The sequence below is a fragment of the Aquarana catesbeiana genome, linkage group LG09 (genome assembly GCF_042186555.1).
Source record: "Aquarana catesbeiana isolate 2022-GZ linkage group LG09, ASM4218655v1, whole genome shotgun sequence".
NCBI classification, from domain to species: domain Eukaryota; kingdom Metazoa; phylum Chordata; class Amphibia; order Anura; family Ranidae; genus Aquarana; species Aquarana catesbeiana.
In genome coordinates this window covers 257,507,913-257,526,060 of record NC_133332.1, presented here as the reverse complement: position 1 = coordinate 257,526,060, position 18,148 = coordinate 257,507,913, and the positions used below count along the sequence as shown (strand labels likewise).

At 41.1% G+C, this 18,148-nt stretch overlaps 1 protein-coding gene across 4 annotated transcripts in view; it reads right to left on the bottom strand.

The window, feature by feature from the left end:
* The window catches only part of FLNA (filamin A), a 158,040-nt gene extending 140,544 nt beyond the window's left edge, over positions 1-17,496 (bottom strand). For all 4 annotated transcript variants that reach the window (XM_073600256.1, XM_073600259.1, XM_073600257.1 and 1 more), the window contains exon 1: positions 17,300-17,496. The gene's annotated coding sequence lies outside the window, so the exon portion shown is untranslated. The remainder of the gene's footprint in view (positions 1-17,299) is intronic.
* Between the last annotated feature and the right edge of the window lie 652 nt (positions 17,497-18,148).

The window sequence follows — 18,148 nt, the reverse complement described above, 5'->3', positions numbered from 1 at the left end:
TATAGAGAGAGAGAGAGAGAGAGAGAGATTTATCTATCTATCTATAGATAGATAGATAGATAGATAGATAGATAGATAGATAGATAGATAGATAGATAGATAGATAGATATACACACACACACATATATATATGTAACGACAAGGTCATTTTAACTAGCAGACATTTACAAATCTTAATGTCAGGTCTGCAATTACTACATCAGATTAAGTATAGCAAACATTAGCAGGAATCTTCAAACTACGGCCTTCAAGTTGTTCAGGAACTATAATTCCCATCATGCCTAGTCATGTCTGTGAATGTCAGAGCTTTACAATACCTCATGGGATGAGAGGGCCGTAGTTTGAAGATCCCTGCATTTAGCATAGCTCCCAACTGTCCCTGATTTCGAGGGGCCGTCCCTGATTTGGAGCAATGTCCCTCCTCATTTGTTCCCCATTTTGGTCTGATCTCTATAGTTGTATATAAAATGCACTTTTTATCTTTCAAAAAGTGTTTCCCAGCGCTAAACCTTTCATCCAAATTCTAAATGGCTGCATTTGTAAATTTGTAAAAGCCAATATAAAGGAATAGTAGTGGTAAAAAATCTCTTGTGGATTTAATAAACCTTTTTTTGGGGGGTAATTCTCCTTTAAGGGGGTGTGGCAAGGGGGCGTGTCCTTTGCCTACATAGGTTTGCTAGTAGGTGTCCCTCATTCCCATCTCAAAATGTTGGGAGGTATGCATTTAGCACAAAGGAGATAATTTAAAAAGCACCAGTCATTAATGGCCATCTGTAATAATCTAAATATCCACTCTTGAATTATTACAACAGGATACCTCATAGGGAGTCATTACTTTTTTATTATTTACATGTATTCTCTCCCTGTCAAAGAAGATGTGTGTAGCCTATAAGACCATCCTATCTCCTGCCTGAGCTTTGTGCTTATAGCAGACATAAAAAAAGTCATATAAAAAAAAAAATCTACCATGAATATTACATACAGTATAAGGAAGGCTTTGTTAGTTGAAAGTTTCATCGTCCACCAGCAGCCTGGACCATGTGTCAGATATCAGCCCTGAGCTGAGCCAGGAGAAATGTCAGTCTATATGGCGGGACCTACAGCCTAACACTGGGTTCACATCACTGCACTGACAGGAAGACACTACAAGTGAGTAACTTCCTTTTCTGTGGCAAGATACATCCATCTTTTTATCATAATGAGGAAAGTAAGCCAGAGGCTCTTGAAGGGCCTGTAATGTATAATCTCTCCCAGTGTGGAGGAGATGATTACACAAGGCAGTATGAATACAATTCATACAATGGGAACACAAAGAAGTGATGTAATATATGAAAGATTCAGTTCTTGCAAATATTGATCTAACAGGGACAGAAGAGAGAGAGATGCAAACTGAAACAAATTATATTAAATACAGTTGTGCTCATAAGTTTACATACCCTGGCAGAATTTATAATTTCTTGGCCATTTTTCAGAGAATATGAATGATAACACAAAAACATTTCTTTCACTCATGGTTAGAGTTTGGCTGAAGCCATTTATAATCCAATCAACTGTGTTTACTCTTTTTAAATCATAACGACAACAGAAACTACCCAAATGACCCTGATCAAAAGTTTACATGCCCTGGTGATTTTGGCCTGATAACATGCACACAAGTTGACACAAAGAGGTTTGAATGACTATTAAAGGTAACCACCCTCACCTGTGATCTGTTTGCTTGTAATCAGTGTGTATATAAAAGGTCAATGAGTTTCTGTACTCCTGACAGACCCTTGCATCTTTCATCCAGTGCTGCACTGAAGTTTCTGGATTCTGAGTCATGGGGAAAGCAAAAGAATTGTCAAAGGATCTGCGGGAAAAGGTATTTGAACTGTATGAAACAGGACAAGGATATAAAAAGATATTCAAGGAACTGAGAATGCCAATCAGCAGTGTTTAAACTCTAATCAAGAAGTGGAAAAGTGAGCAGGTTTGTTGAACCCAAACCACGGTCAGGTAGACCAACTAAAATTTCAGCCACAACTGCCAGGAAAATTGTTTGGGATGCAAAGAAAAACCCACAAATAACTTCAGGTGAAATACAGGACTCTCTGAAAACATGTGGTGTGGCTGTTTCAAGATGCACAATAAGGAGGCACTTGAAGAAAGATGGGCTGCATGGTTGAGTCAACAGAAGAAAGCCATTACTACACAAATGCCACATTTTGCTCACTTTTGTTGCCAGCGGTTTAGACATTGATGGCTGTATGTTGAGTTATTTTGAGGGGACAGCAAATTTACACTGTTATACAAGCTGTACACTCACTACTTTACATTGTAGCAAAGTGTAATTTCTTCAGTATATATCTATATATATCTATATATATATATATATATATATATATATATATATATATATTTGACCAAAATTAATGCAAAAGTGGGTATAACGTTTTTATTAACTTACCTAGGTTCTTCAATTTTCACATGATGATAGAGTAACTCTTCCTTTATAGCAGCGTTTCTCAATCTTTTTTCGGTCAAGGCACCCTTACATTTTCACACAATCTCAAGACACCCCATTCTCAAATTTAAAAACTAAACTAATAGTTTTACATAATGTAGCAACATCCACATACATAGGACACCCAACATTAGTGGCGATTTATTCTTTCAAAGCAAATACACCTTTGCACACTGGTACTGACTAGTATTACAATGTTTCTCTTCTCCCTCGGTTTCTCTCCCTCACTCAGCTAATGTGACCCTGGTGCTGAAAGAGAAGGTCAGGGGAGGGACAGGTGCCCAACATCCTCCTTATTAACTAATGACATCATTGGTTGTTAGGACACTGGTGGCTAGAAAGTTGTCATGGTGCACAATGAAAACTGTGGCTTTGTGTAACTAATAGGCAGGCTTAATCCACCCGCTGGCTTGTATACAGTTTTTGGGCAATTTCTAGGTATTGTGCCAAGGCACCCCTGAAGACACCTGAAGGCACCCTGTTTGAAAAAGGCTGCTCTATATTAAGTCTTCTTTTGCATTGTAGGTAAATAATGGACTCCAAGCAGAAGTAACATACCATCATTGAGTTATTGATGATGGAATGGTGTAGGCTGTCCAACATCCACAGAAGGCTACAGAATGTTTACAAAGATGACACCATTGACAAGCAATGTCTACCAAACCAATCGATCAACATGTGAAATCTGATCAACCTATGTAAGTTAATTAAAAAAGTTATGCCCGCTTTTGCATTACTTTCAGTATAGCCCCAAGGTTATACATGTCACCACCCCTGAAATCCTCCCTATTCAGGCACTCCATTGAACAGGCAGTGGGTATCCAATACTTTAGGGCCTATGTGTGGCCATCCCTCTCACTCCCATCCCTCTACAAATTCCCAGAATTCTCACGTAGTACCCTCAACCCGAAGGACTCTGCAGCCCTGGGACATCAAGCCATGGAGACCAGAGTTTCTCATATTTATTTATTCGACCCCTACGACCCCTATGCTGGTATATATATATACCACCATATGAGTCACCCAGATTTTTACCGATGGGAGAGCCATGGATTTCCAACCCAGCAAGCCCGTGGTGTGCGAGACACACCCAAAAACTCCACCCGGTGCCAAAAAAAGTGCACAAACATAAAGAGTGATACACAAAAACGTGCAACGGGTGCTACATGGTCCTTCCTAAGAAGAACCTTACCCTGATCCCCCGGGGCATTAAGCTCCAGATGGGGACAGAGGTACTTCACTTGGGTCCGTCTGGCCGAAACCAGACAGACCCTCTTTCTCTGGAAGGTCTGCCGAAACAGACCCACCCAAGTAGTCAGTGGGACTCCCCTGAGGGGAGACCCCATGAAAGAGGGCGAACCAAGCCAAAAGGCTTATGTCCACCCAAGACTTTCAGGGCAAGTCCAAGGACCTGCACCCTACTCATCACACATTGACAAGGTCACTCTTGTAGTTTACTTGGAATCCTTGAAGAAGTAATCCCTGAGGAAACAGTGAATGGGATTCAGGGGGACATTCACCTGAAACACTCTATTGAGCGTGGAGAGGATTTCACTCCAGTAGCGATGCAACTTCGGGCACCGCCACAAGGGATGAATACGATCCCCCGACACTCGTCTGCATCTACACACATATTTTAATCATAACCGTTGATGTTGGCTTTTTCATTCCCCCCACTGATGAGAGTGTGAGTGACCCTTTAGGAGACTTATGAGATCTGTACTTATTATGTACCATACAAGGAAGAAAACATTGACATTTTCATCTTCATCCTAGCAGCAGGAATGTGTTGTGTCTCTGCCAGTCACACATTCCCGGTAAAATATTGGACAAGGAATAATTAGGAGATACTAGAATTTGACAGACACGGCAGCAAAACATCTTTCCTTCCAAGCTGAAAGCCATTAAAGACTAGCAGTACTCAGTCTTGTGTGGTGTTCCTGATATACAAAGCTCTAGTTAATTGCTGCATATTATTAGAGAACCATAACATTTCCTCCAGGAAAACGCTGACCTCATCACTCTGACAGAACTCAGAAGAGGTCAGGCCTGGGTGCAGCCAGAACATGGAATTTTAGGGGGAGGAAACTCAAACGGGAACTCGAGCACTGAAAGGTTCTCATTGCAACATGACTATTTAAAGCTTGGAAAGGACATATTAGAATGAAGGCTTTGAAACATTAGTCTTTGATTTGTACAAGAGTAAAAGCATTAGACTATTTGCACGTCTTGAGTTTCACCTTTGGATCCACTTTTAATCCTTTTTTTTATTTCTATAATAAAAAAGAAACAGTTCTTTTATTTGCCTTTGTGTCTTTATAAATTTTATAATAATGTTTTCTTTCCATTTTTCCCCTGTTTTAAAATACATGCTGCAGCTATTAACCAAAAATAAAGGCATCACCTAAGCTAGAAGCTACCTGCATTCATTGATGGTTAATATGGTACACAACTCTACTGCTACAATCTGACTTGATAATGCTATTGTTCTATTGTAAAAAATAGATTATCTTAAAACTCAAATCCAAGATGGAAAAAAACCCTTGTGGTTGGACCCCCTCGCACTGCAAAGGTTACATACCAGTTAATTCTTTGGGGTAAAGGAAGGGGCTGTATAACTATCAGTGTCATCATGTACATTGCAGGGCTATTTGTCCTACACTGTATGTGAGAAGGTATGAGTGCAACTGCAGGCTGGAGCACCTTAGGAGAGAGCACTGTGGGGAACCAGAAGATTAGGTAATGGGATAGGTAATATACCTTATTACTCTGTCCCTAGATTTAAAGTGATTGTAAAGGATCATTTTTTTTTTTTTAAAACAAACATATACTTACCTCCACTGTGCAGCTCTTTTTGCACAGAGTGGCCCCAAACATCCTCTTCTGGGGCCCCTCAGCGGCTCTCACGGCTCCTCCCCACATCAGATAACCCCCTAGGAGAAGCTCTCTCCCGAGGGGGTTACCTTGCGGGCGTGCTCCCGAGTCCAGCATTTGCATCCACAGACACAAATGCCGGACTCAGTCGCCCTCCGGCGCCCACGTCATTGGATTTGATTGACAGCAGCGGGAGCCAATGGCTGGGCTGCTATCAATCTATCCAATCAAGAGCCAGGACTGCGTGGAGAGAGGGACAGCTCTCCTTCTCTCCAGAGAAGGGGCTCAGGTAAGTAAAACGGGGAGGGGGGGGGCGGTGACTGCCAGGCGTTTTTTCACCTTAATGCATAACCCCCAAACCCACTCCCCCCCCCCACACACACACACACACATATCCCTCCAAACCACATCAAATAGTGGGTATGGTGAAATCATACTAATAGTGGGAGGGTTTTAAAGGGGCATTAAATACCAGGAGTACATTATGTATAAAGTGCAGAGTTCAGTAGGGTTACACACAGAGTGCAGAGTTCAGGTTTTCTGCTACATACATAGTGCAGAGTTCAGGGGTGCGCTAAGCACAGAGTGCAGAGCCTTCTCCCACAGCTGCTTACCTCTGCATCCTCCATCCACATCTCACCTTCACCCCTCTTCTTCCCTAGAGCCACTGTAGGTGGCTCCACCTCTCTCATTTGCAGGGAGATCATCCAGTGAGGGTGTCAGTTGCCACCTGTCCAGGATTCACCCGGACACTCTGGGTTTTGAATCATGTGTCCGGGTTTCAGTCTGCCTGAAACCCGGACACATTATTGAAACTGGGCCGTGGCTCCCCAAGTAACTGAGATAGTCACACACAAATCTGCTGGCGCCTGGGAGCTGCAGGTTTGGCATCGCTGGGGGGGAGGGGGGGTGAGACGATGCCAGCAAGAGCAGTTTGGCCACACCCGCTGTTTGCCACAGTGCATATGATGCACTACATTACTACTCTCCTTGGGGCACCCAAAGGTGTCCCGGGTCTTTTATACTCCTATAGTGTTTACTACTACTGTGCCGCTAAAGTGTTTGGGTTTGGCTTGGAGAAAAGGTGGCAACCCTAGCAGCCACACTGCATCCCAGGCACCTAGAGCTCCCAGGTCCCCATCCTGCACCCAGTGGGAGCTGAGTGCAGGATGGGGACCTGATCTGAGAGATCAGGAGATCTGATCTGTGGGAACCATTGGAAGACAAGCTGTCACTTGTAAACACAGAAACCGGACTTCTGTGTTTACAAGTGATAGTGATGAGCAGGGAGCAAAGGGCCTGAGCTAGAGGTGGTGGAACTGAATTCCACCAAGTTGCAGCTGAAAAAAAGCCCTGTGAGTATAAGAGAGATGTACCCAAATATATTTAACAATGAGGTGATCCATAGAAGTAAAGCCAAAATAGCTTTGGCTCTACTTGTCCTTTAAGTGTGGCTCATTGTCACTGTCACCATAAGGAAACCCGCCCTGAGAAATGTCATGCAGCCATCTCTAGCATGAATGTGCACAGGAACTGGCTGCAAAAAAAGCGATCAGCAGCACAGAGATACAGCAAAGAATGAAATAGCTGTTTATGATACACAGCACTTTAATAAACCTGTAATGTAATTTTTTTTTTGGCATACATCTACTTTAAGGCTGGCCATAGAGGAATTATTTTTCTTTGAGCAGCTAGCCGGCTGATCAAAAAAAAAAGAAAAAACAGAATACCCCATCTGCACATCCAAGGTGGATAGAGGAATCTTCCCCGCTATGGTTATTGTACTTTGGCAGCCGGACTTCTACACTGATCAGCGCTGCAGCTGATTGGCTGCGAGTGCTGATCGAGTGAAACTATACCAGCAGTCCCATTCAGGAGGAGTCGATTACTAGACTGACTCCTCTCAAACTGGAACGGCCAAAAGATTTAGGTGCACTGCGACCCATTCATTTTGAATGCGCCACAACGTGCTTCAACACACAAAAAAACACGCGTTGTGGTGCAATACCACAACCTGAAGTAACTTCTTCCACAACATGAATTACTACATATTTAGTTCATGTTTCATCCCCATGTTATTGAGGTTGAAAAGTTCAGAAAGTGCTTTCTAACACTACAATGCTGCAATAAACTCTTACATCAAGTGAGTTTCTAAAATCTAAACGTTTGTTTTGTGTTTCCAAAATATATATTTTAAAATATTATGAATATAAGTAAAATGATACAATAAAATAAATATATATTATAAAAGCATAATATAATAAATTGTTTTTAAAATATATTCTAAAGTTAGGCTGTTCAAAAAATGTTTTCTTACACTTACACTTTTATCATTGGTTATCAAGGGGTGAATCTTGCAATTAGCTTTTAGGCTGCATTCACACCTGAGCGCTTTTACGTTTTTTTTTTTTTCGGGCGTTTTTGCACGTTTGTATGCAGCGTTTTTGGGCTTTGGTGTTTTTTTATTAGCCAATAGAGAAAACTATTATCTGTTGCATCATTTGTTGCTAGGTATTTCAGCTTTTCTGTTAGCTTTTATTTCTTCTTTTATAATTATTCATTCATTAAAATGTTTTTTCGTTAGGGTAAAGTGTTGGAGTTTAGTTTAGGTTAGGGTTAGGAGTTGGGGTTAGGGTTATTTATTATTATTATTTTATTCATCTTTTACTTATTATTATTATTATTATTATACAAATAATAATAAATGAAAAAAATAAATGTAAAATAAATACACACATAAAAATCATAAATGTAAAATAAATCTAGTCAATAAATTAATACTAAGTAACAATAAATATATAATTAACCCTTAACTTTAACCCTTATCCCTTAAAAAATAAAATAATAACAAATAACTAAACACCCTAACCCTAATGCCACATACACACGACCAGACTTTCCGGCAGAAAAGGTCCGACGGAATCATTCCGTCGGACATTCTGATCGTGTGTGGGCTTCATCGGACTTTTCCTTTCTAAAATTCTGACGGACCTAGAAATAGAACATGTTTCAAATCTTTCCGACGGAATCAGTTCCTAGCGGGAAAACCGCTCGTCTGTATGCTATTCCGACGGACCAAAAACGACGCAAGGGCAGCTATTGGCTACCGGCTATTGAACTTCCTTTTTTTAGTCCCATCGTACGTCATCGCGTTCTAAACGATCGGACTTTGGTGTGATCGTGTGTAGACAAGTCCGTTTCAGCGGAACTCCGTCGGAAAAACCGTCAGAGTTGATTCCGACGGAAAGTCCGGTCGTGTGTACGCGGCATAAAACAAAAATAATAATCATTATTATTATTATTATTATTATTAATAATAATTAATTGTTTTGTTCGAATTTGGGTGTTGTTATTTTATTATTATTATTATCAATATTAATAATAATATATTTAATATTTTTTAAGGTTAGAGGATATTAATTTACTAATGTATTATTACATATTAATTTATTTTACTTATTTATGATGATTTTTAGTTATTTGTGTATTTATTTTACATTTATTTATTCATATTATTACTATTTTATTTAAAAACATTTTATGTAAGCAAAAAAAAGTGCGAATGGCGCGTTTCTATTAATTCCCATGGGAATACAAACGCAGCGAAAAACGTCCAAATCTGCCCAATTCGAGCGACAAAAAAAGCTCCAGAACTTGTTTGAGCTTCAGGCGTTTTGGAGTGGAGATGTGAATCAGCTCCATAGAGAATAATTGATTTTTTCCCCTCCAGCGTTTTGGAGCTTCAGGCTTCAAGCTACAAAACGCTCACGTTTGAATGGGGTCTTACACTAAATAAGTTACTAAAGCTTTTCAAACAATATATTCAAATATTGGCATGTTGCACAGTAACGATTTTCTGCAGTTACAATACGTTGAGTCCCCAGTGTGGCTAATCTGATCCTTTGAAATAATTGTAACATTTCTCTACCGATTAGTCAAAACTTTGATGTTTATCACTTTGTATAAAGTATTACCACGCGTGGAATGTTTTATAAAGGCAGACTTTGACCGTCCAGCTGTGTTTGAGCCCCACTTCTGCACAGCAGATGGCGTGTCACTCTAGGAGGCCGGTGACCTCACCCACATGCCGGGAATTACGTTGATAGCAGCATAATCTAGGAGCTGCTGTCAATCAACACAGGCATGGCTGGGCAGGGGGCGTGGCCACAAAACTGACTACGGGAGATAGAGGCATGCCTTGCATCAGCACAGCATCCTGTAGCTCCAGTTGATATCCGCAAACTGACCTTGTCAGCAGGGATCTGCTTCTGAGCTTGGCTTTCATTTCGACAAAAAGAAAGGCAAATGGCAGGATCACCGGGTATTCAGTACAAACAATAAAAAAAAAAAAAAAAGACAGACAACATTTAGAAAGACCTATATAATCTTATTTTTTGAGTAACATAGACTTTAGATTTTTATTATTTTTTTTATTTTAGAGGTCTACATACACCTCAGATCAAAAAGAGGGACATTGGAAGAAAGAGGAACCAGACGAATTTGGTTCCAAAAGAGGGATCTATGCTATTATTATTAGTAGTATTATTATTAATAATAATAATGTATTTAATATTTTTTAAGGTTAGAGGATAATTATTATTTATTAATGTATTATTACATATTATTCATTTATTTTACTTATTTATGATAGTTTTTAGTTATTTGTGTATTTATTTTACATTTATTTATTCATATTATTACTATTTTATTTTAAAAAAAAATAATTTAAGCAGATAAAGACAGGGGATTTATTTGTCCCTGTTGCTGATTTTAACTCATGTTATGTCTTTTGAAACTGTCTCTGAGGCAGAAAGAAAGGGAAACTCTCTGATGGAACCATGGCTAGCACAAAAAAAAAAAAAAGAAAAAACCTGGTGGTGGTTCTAACCCTTCCCCATTCTATTCAAAACTAAAAAGCATTTGTGTGGGCTAGGGCTGGGGAAAAAATCGATTTGAATCTTGAATCGAGTTGAGAGGTCAAGTCGATTCAAATTTTCAGCAAATTGTTTTTTGTTTTTTTCACCAGGACCATTTTAGGTGAGGCCGCGGCCTCGGCCTAGTCTACGAGGCCGGATGCCGCGGACTAGGCGGAAGCCGCTGCCTCGCCTAAAAACTCCTGCCCGCAGCTCCTCAAGACCAGCGCGGTGTCCATCAAAAAAAAAAAAAAAACTCGATTCGAATCCTGAATCAAGTTTTTTTTAAAAGAAAAAAAAAATCTCAGATTTTTTTTGGAGAAAATCGCACAGCTCTAGTGTGGGCACACATCTTAAAGGAACAGTCCACCCAAACCAATATTTCAGTTTTAGGAAGATACTGGTATGTTAAATATGTCTTAGGAAGACTCTATAAGTGAGGTCTCTGCCCTTCAGTTCTTAGGTCTAATGTGGCCATTATGAAAGGTTTCCACTCTGCCTGATGGCTCTATTTATTTTAAAATATAAAAAAAAAAAAAAAAAAATCCAATAGGTGTTACTGAAACATGCAAAGGTCGGTGGGAATACTCAAAACTCCCAGACGGATATGAACAGACTAAGGAATTTTAGAGGGAATCGTTTCCAGGACATATAAGAAGTCAGGGTTGTCTTGACTCCACCTATATCTAAAATATCACTTTAGGGTGGACTGACCTTTTAAAATGTTGGTACAGGATGTAGGGATTTAAAGGAAAAGAAAGTATCCTTAACCCATAATTAACATAATTAAAACACTCCACCCTCCCCTTGTAACAGCACCTGGACCTTCATACAGCTGCATTTTACATTCTATCCAAAACTTTAAATTGTCGTAGAGGAATTATCTTGTAGGCAAAAACAAGATCTACACGTCCTCAAAATGCTCATGGCTCTACAAATACACACTTAAAAAAAAAAAAAAAAATGTAACCACCTTATTATGATGTCACTTCCAGCTTGCACACAATGAAACCTTTAAAAATCAATAACAGGACATTTTTCACAATGCAGAAAATTCTCTCCAAGTGACCCCGTTCACTTTGCATTCCACGTATGACTTATTTAGACCAGACTTAGTCACTACAGAAAATCTGCACATCTTTAGCCATCCGATTTCTCACTACTCAATTATAATAAAGCTCATCCATCATTGAGTATATTGATGTACCATGCAATACCAGGTTTCACCAGCAGTGGCACTGTGGAAAAATCTAACACTAGCTCCTGGTCCTGGAGCAATTGGGAGAAAGCAGGAGACAGTGGTCCCTCTATTCTGCTACACAGAGAGGGGTCTCTATTAAAATATACATTGAATAATCCTTTTTTTTTAGATCATTTTCACCCACAGCATCTAGTGCTGAATCAGAACAGCGGTGCCTATGGGGTGTGCATTATTCTGATTTACTTTACATTCATAATATATGTTGTTTGGTGGTGACATTTCTAGGAAAGAACATTTTCCATGTGAATAAACGTTATTTTAAATCTCGTTAAATTTAATCTAAAGCACAAATGAAATGCACGAAAATGCATATAGATATGAATAAAGTACAAGGGGTACTTACTGAAGTTCTCACTTCAAGAAAAAGTCTCTAGTTTTTTTATTTTTATTTTCTTGAACACGGACTCTTAGCTATTGGAACAAAAAGTCAGACCCTTCAGTATAGGTTAGAGCAGCCTTGCTCAAACTTTTTTAAAGTAACTTTTAGGTCTGGAGGAGCCCTCCTGGTTAAACCAAGTCATCGGTGGTTAGTGGGAAATATGCATTTGTGGTCAGTGGGAAGAAAAACCCTTACATTGGTGGTCAGTGGCAAGGATACTCCTTACATGGGTGGACAATGGGAACATTACTCGTTATATTGGCTGTCACTAGGTAGACTGCTCTATACATCAGTGGTCAGTGGGAAGAATGCCCCTTATATTGGTGGTAAGTGGGAAGAATGCCCCTTATATTGGTGGTAAGTAGGAAGAATGCTTCTTATATTGGTGGTCAGTGGGAAGAATGCCCATTACATTGGTCGTTAGTGGGAAGAATGCAACCCCTAAAATGCTGGTCAGTGGCAAGAATACTCCTTACATGGGTGGTCAATGGGAACATCATCGGTGGTTAGTGGGAAATATGTACTTTACATTGGGGGTCAGTGGCAAGAATACTCCTTACATGGGTGGTCAATGGGAACATTAATTCTTATATTGGTTGTCACTGGGTAGAATGCTCTATACTTTTGTGGTCAGTGTGAACAATGCTCCTTACATTGGTGGTGAGTGTAACAAAGCTCTATACATCAGTGGTCAGTGGAAAGAATGCCCCTTAAATTGGTGGTCAGTGGAAAGAATGCTCCCTACATTGGTTGTCAGTGTGAAGAAATCTCCCTACATTGGTGGTCATTGGGAAGAACGCTCCTCACATTGGTGGTCAGTGGGAAGAATGCTCCTCACATTGGTGGTCAGTGGGAAGAATGCTCCTTACATTGTGGGTCAGTGGGAAGAATGCCCATTACATTGGTGGTCAGTGGGAAGAATGCTCCTCACATTGGTGGTCAGTGGGAAGAATGTCCATTACATTGGTGGTTAGTGGGAAAAATGCAACCCCTACAATGGTTGTAAGAAGGCTACCCTCCTGGTCAGCAAAAAAGATCACTGGAGCCATGCAGCTCTGATTTTGAGGGACTGTATCTAATTTGGAACAAAGTCCCTTTGTCCCTCATTTTGGTCTGATCTATATAGTTGTTCAACAAAGTGTTTCCCAGTGCTAAACCTTTCATCCGATTTTCTAAATTGCTACATTGGTAAATTTAAAAAAAAAGTATAAAGGAATAGTAGTGGTAAAAAAAAAACACTTGTGGGTTTGACTAATAATTTTTTTGTAAAATTCTCCTTTAAGGGGGCGTGGCAGGGGGTGTCTTATGCCTGCATACTTTTGCTAAATCTTGTCCCCATCTCAAAAATTTGGGAGGTATGGATTAAGGAATCTTTAACAACTTCTATAGGAATCCTAGAGTTCCACAGAACCCTGGCTGAGAATTCCTGGGTTAGAGGACATCTAGTGAAGGTTTCTTAGTACAGTACAAGTATCAAAGTCGCATTCCAACATGTTCTACTTGAATAATAAACTGTTGGGTTTGCTTGAACATACTACACTGAAAGTGTCTCCCTGTAGACAAATTCCAGTTGTCCTTTTTTACTAAAAAGTTAGGAGCTTTTTGGTTGCTGTGCACAACGCATTTTCAAATGTTTGTTAATAGTGCTAGGATCAGAAGATCTTCCAGTTCAAAAAGACACCAACTTTTGAACGAAGGCTTATTAATAACTTAGATTAAAATATAGGTGTTATGCGTTTTCATTTTCAACAGTACAGCTTTTGTCTTTGTCAGCCAATCAGGTTTTAGCATGTTTTGTTGTTACCTGTGCTCGGAAACCCAAACCAGGAACCTGTTCAGGTTCTATGGACAACAGCTCAACTTCTATTGCGTTTTCTTAGGTTTCACATAGCAGTAGGGTTGCAACCTGTCCGGGATTCACCCGGACAGTCCGGGTTTCAGGCGGACTGAAACCCGGACACATTATTCAGACCGGGCTGTGGCTCCCCAAGTAACCAAGATAGGCACATACAAATCTGTTGCCATCTGGGAGCTGCGGACAGCTGTCTGGGGGCAGGTTTGGCATCACAGGGGGGCAGGGCGCTGATGTCAGCAAGAACAATTAGGCCACACCCACTCTTCGCTGCAACATGCTATGCGCACCGCATTACTACTCTCCTTGGGGTGTCCCAGGCCGCTAAAGCGTTTCGGGTTTGGCTTGAAGAAAAGGTGGCAACCCTACATAGCAGCCAGTGATTGCACTCAGCGTGGTACATTGTTGTGTTAGGACAGTGAATGAACAGACTACATTCAAGAATATAATGCAAATACAGAGCAATCATGAGTCATGTATCAGGAATTGTTAAGGTTCTTGCAACATTTGCCAAATCCTGCACAAGGCTGTAGGGAGAGTCTCCAATGCTTTCTTCTAAATACACAAGCCATGACTGAGTGCAGAAATGAACATGCATGCTCTCACAAATGAGATATGTTAAAAACTCCCAGGGTTCATTTTAAGGAAATGGGGCAAAAGTAGAGCCATTGCCCATAAGAACCAGACTGCCTCATTTCACCAGTCAATGAGAGAATAAAGTCAAGTTGTTGAATAATTATCCCTTTTAAAATCTCTGTCATATGAAGTTCAGACAAGGCAAGAAAACATTGAAACCCCAGAACATGACATCTGCGTGGGGTAACCTGTATTTTTCTAGCATACATGCCTCTAAAACACTGACAAGCAACATGTGGCTCACAGGTAACTGTGGAACTACAAGAACAAGCATGAATGGTTACCTACATTACCATGGATTATAAGAAGACACATCTCTGATGAAAACCACCAGAGCTAGAGATGGTCACCATCAGCAGTTTTGGGGGTTAAGCAGTGCCGGGGACAAGGTCATCCAGCTCCCAGGGCAAAGATGCCAAACTGCCACCCCCACCCCCTTTCCCTTAGGGTCAGGACGCCCTATCCCTGCAATAAACCATTGAGCTGCTTCTCCTGCCCACCCCTTGTCCCAGCCCTGGGGTTGGACAAAAGCTACAAGATGCTGTGTTAGTCAGAATGTATATAACCCAACACAAAATTGGAGCGGTTACCCATAGACGATGATGTTTAGTCATATAATTTGCCTAGAGAAATTAAGAAAAAACAATAAGTTCCTTTGGAGAATAGCTTCACCCCAGTTTATAGAAACCAGTAACTTGAGGATCAGACTAATGACTAAGCATTTTAATTTTACGTTGGATTTCTTAACCGAACCTTGTACAAGACTGATAAGTGTCATAAAACAAGCATCTTCTTAGAGGCTGCTCTACAGAACATGGCATCCCAACATCCCCCTAAAATGTGAAATAAGCTGCTGTATGAAACATGCCAACCCATTATCTCTTGGGATGTGAACTGAGCTGCTATGTGAAGCATGACATCCCAGAATCACCTAGTATATGAAATTAGCTGCTATATGAATGAAGGCAACCCAGCATCTCCTGAGATAAGCTGAGGCTGCTACATAAAGTTTGGTATCCCAACATCTCTTGGGATGTGAACTGAGTTGCTTCATGAAGTATGATATCTCAGCATCTCTCGGGAGGGGAATTGAGCTGCTGCATGAGGCATGGCACCCCAGCATCATCAGGGATGTGAACTGAGCTGCTATATAAGGCATGGCATCCCAGCATCTTTTGGGATGTGAACTGAGCTGCTGTGTGAGGCACGGTATCCCAGGATCTTCTGAGATGTGAAAAGAGCTGCCATAAGTAGAATGGAATCCCAGAATCTCTTAGGATGGGAACTGAGCTTCAGTATAAGGGCAACTCCACATCCCCTTAGATGTGAAATGAGCTGCTGTACAAAGCATGGTATCCCAGCATCTCCTGAGATGTAAACTGAGCTGGTATAGGGAACATGGCATCCCAGCACCTCATAGAGAAATGAACTGAGCTGGTATCACAGTAAAACTTGCAAACGAACCAAATCTAACCGAAACCTTACTGCAAATGAGAATCTAACTCTGTTACATGCCTTTTGAGAGAGGATGAGTTTGGCAAAGTATCATATCCTGCAGTCACCGTAGAACCAAATCTTCAATTAATTATAACCTGACTGCAATGAAGAATCGAAGAGCAATTCTTTTAAGAGGCTGAGTTTGGTAAAGAATCATATCCTGCAGTCACCACAGACTAAAACCTGCAGCTGATTATAACCTGACTGTAATGGAGGATCTAACCCTATTATGTCCCTTTTAAGAGGCTGGGTTTGGTAAAAGGATCATGTCCTGCAGTCTCTGTAGAACCAAATCTACAACTAATTATAATCTGACTGCAATGGGCAATCTAACCCTAATATGTCTCTTTTAAGAAGAGACTGTGGGGTTATTTACGAAAGGTAAATCCACTTTGCACTGCAAGTGCACTTGGAAGTGCAGTCGCTCTAAATCTAAGGGGTAGATCTGAAATGAGGGGAAGCTCTGCTGATTTTATCATCCAATCATGTGCAAGCTAAAATGCTGTTTTTTTATTTTCCTTGCATGTCCCCCTCGGATCTACAGCGACTTTACTTCCAAGTGCACTTTCAGTGCAAAGTGGATTTTCCTTTCGTAAATAACCCCCACAGTCTCTTAAAAGAGACATATTAGGGTTAGATTGCCCACTGCAGTCAGATTATAATTAGTTGTAATATAATTGTGTTGTTTGTAAATGATCATGTCCTGCAGTCAATGCAGAACCAAAATCTCCAACTAATTATAATCTGACTGCAATGGAGAATCTAACCATGATTTGTCCCTTTTTAGGTTGGGTTTGGTAAAGGGTCATGGACTTTTTTTCAACCTATGTAACAATGTCCTGCAGTCCTTATGAAAATCTAGCCCCAAAGAGCTAAAATCTATAAGATGCCAGGGGTGCAGCATTCCATGCAATTTGAGGATTAGATAGAATAATGGAATCTGCCAGGCAGGCAGTAGGTCGGGTCTCTGGGGACAGTAAAGTGACAGCTCTGTAATGACATACAGCTCCCCAAACCCAGCTGTTAGCTGTCAGTGACATCCCTCAGCACACATGGCTGTCAGTTCACCTGGCTAACCTGCAGGCTGGATGGATGTGCCTGTCACTTTTCACAAGACTTTTGTTGTTTTAGCAACCTGACAACCAAAGTCCTTTCCCACAAATGTCCTCCAGGTGTTTGATGGCATTGATTGCAGTGAGGGTCACATAAACACACATTGGTGGCATAGGGGCACAGTGTGCGTTAATACGCATCTACTTGGTGCACTCCATAGTTCTAGTCTCTATAGTATAGTTCCATGGCATGGAGATCTTAGTCTGGGTGTTTCTATAGTCCTGCCAGGGACACAGGAGATCGGGACAGTTTTCAGGACCATCAGCTTACCTTTTGCAGGAACCTCTTCCAAAAGTAGACCTTTATCAGAGAGGATGGAGCGCTGCTGCCAGTGTCGGTGCGCTTCCCTGTTCGCTCTCCTCCGCGCAGGGGGGAATGCCTTACAATTGCCCTGTCAATAGAATGACACCCCCTTGATCTCTCTCTCCTCTCTCTCTCTCTCCGAGATTGAGAAAGCCTTAATTGGTAAAATAGCAAAGTAAAAAAAAAAAAAAGAAAAAAAAAAAGAAGGGGGAGTTTATGGCAGCCTGCGCTGGAGTTGGGAACCCCGCCCCCCTGAGCATTGGATGAGGTCAGCCTTCATTTTCTCAGAAGCCTGAATTTCTGCACAGCCTCAAGGCAAAAAATGGGATGCCTGCTCCTAAGGAATGTTAACCCCTTCACCAGTGAGGAGGAGGAGGAGGGATGGGCATGTAGTGAGTGGTGGCCACGATCCAGCGCTGCAGGGGATGCTGAGAGATCCCCGGTACAAGCAACTCAGAGGCACCGCAAGACCAGGGACTCCTCCAGCAAAAAGTCACCGCAAGATACTCAGAGCCCCGAGTCTGTGCAATCCAGGCAAGCAGCTCAGTGCTATAGAAAGCCCAAAGCCATAGCAAGCCCAGATTTACAGCAAGCAGATCAGAACAGAACCATTGAAATTCCAGATTTACAGCAAAGAGCTTAGAACCATGGTAATTCCAGATTTACAGCAAGCAGCTCAGAGCTATAGCAAGCCCAAAGCCATAACAAGTCCAGATTTACAGCAAGCAGCTCAGAACCATGGTAATTCCAGATTTACATCAAACAGCTCAGAACCATGGTAATTCCAGATTTACATCAAACAGCTCAGAACCATGG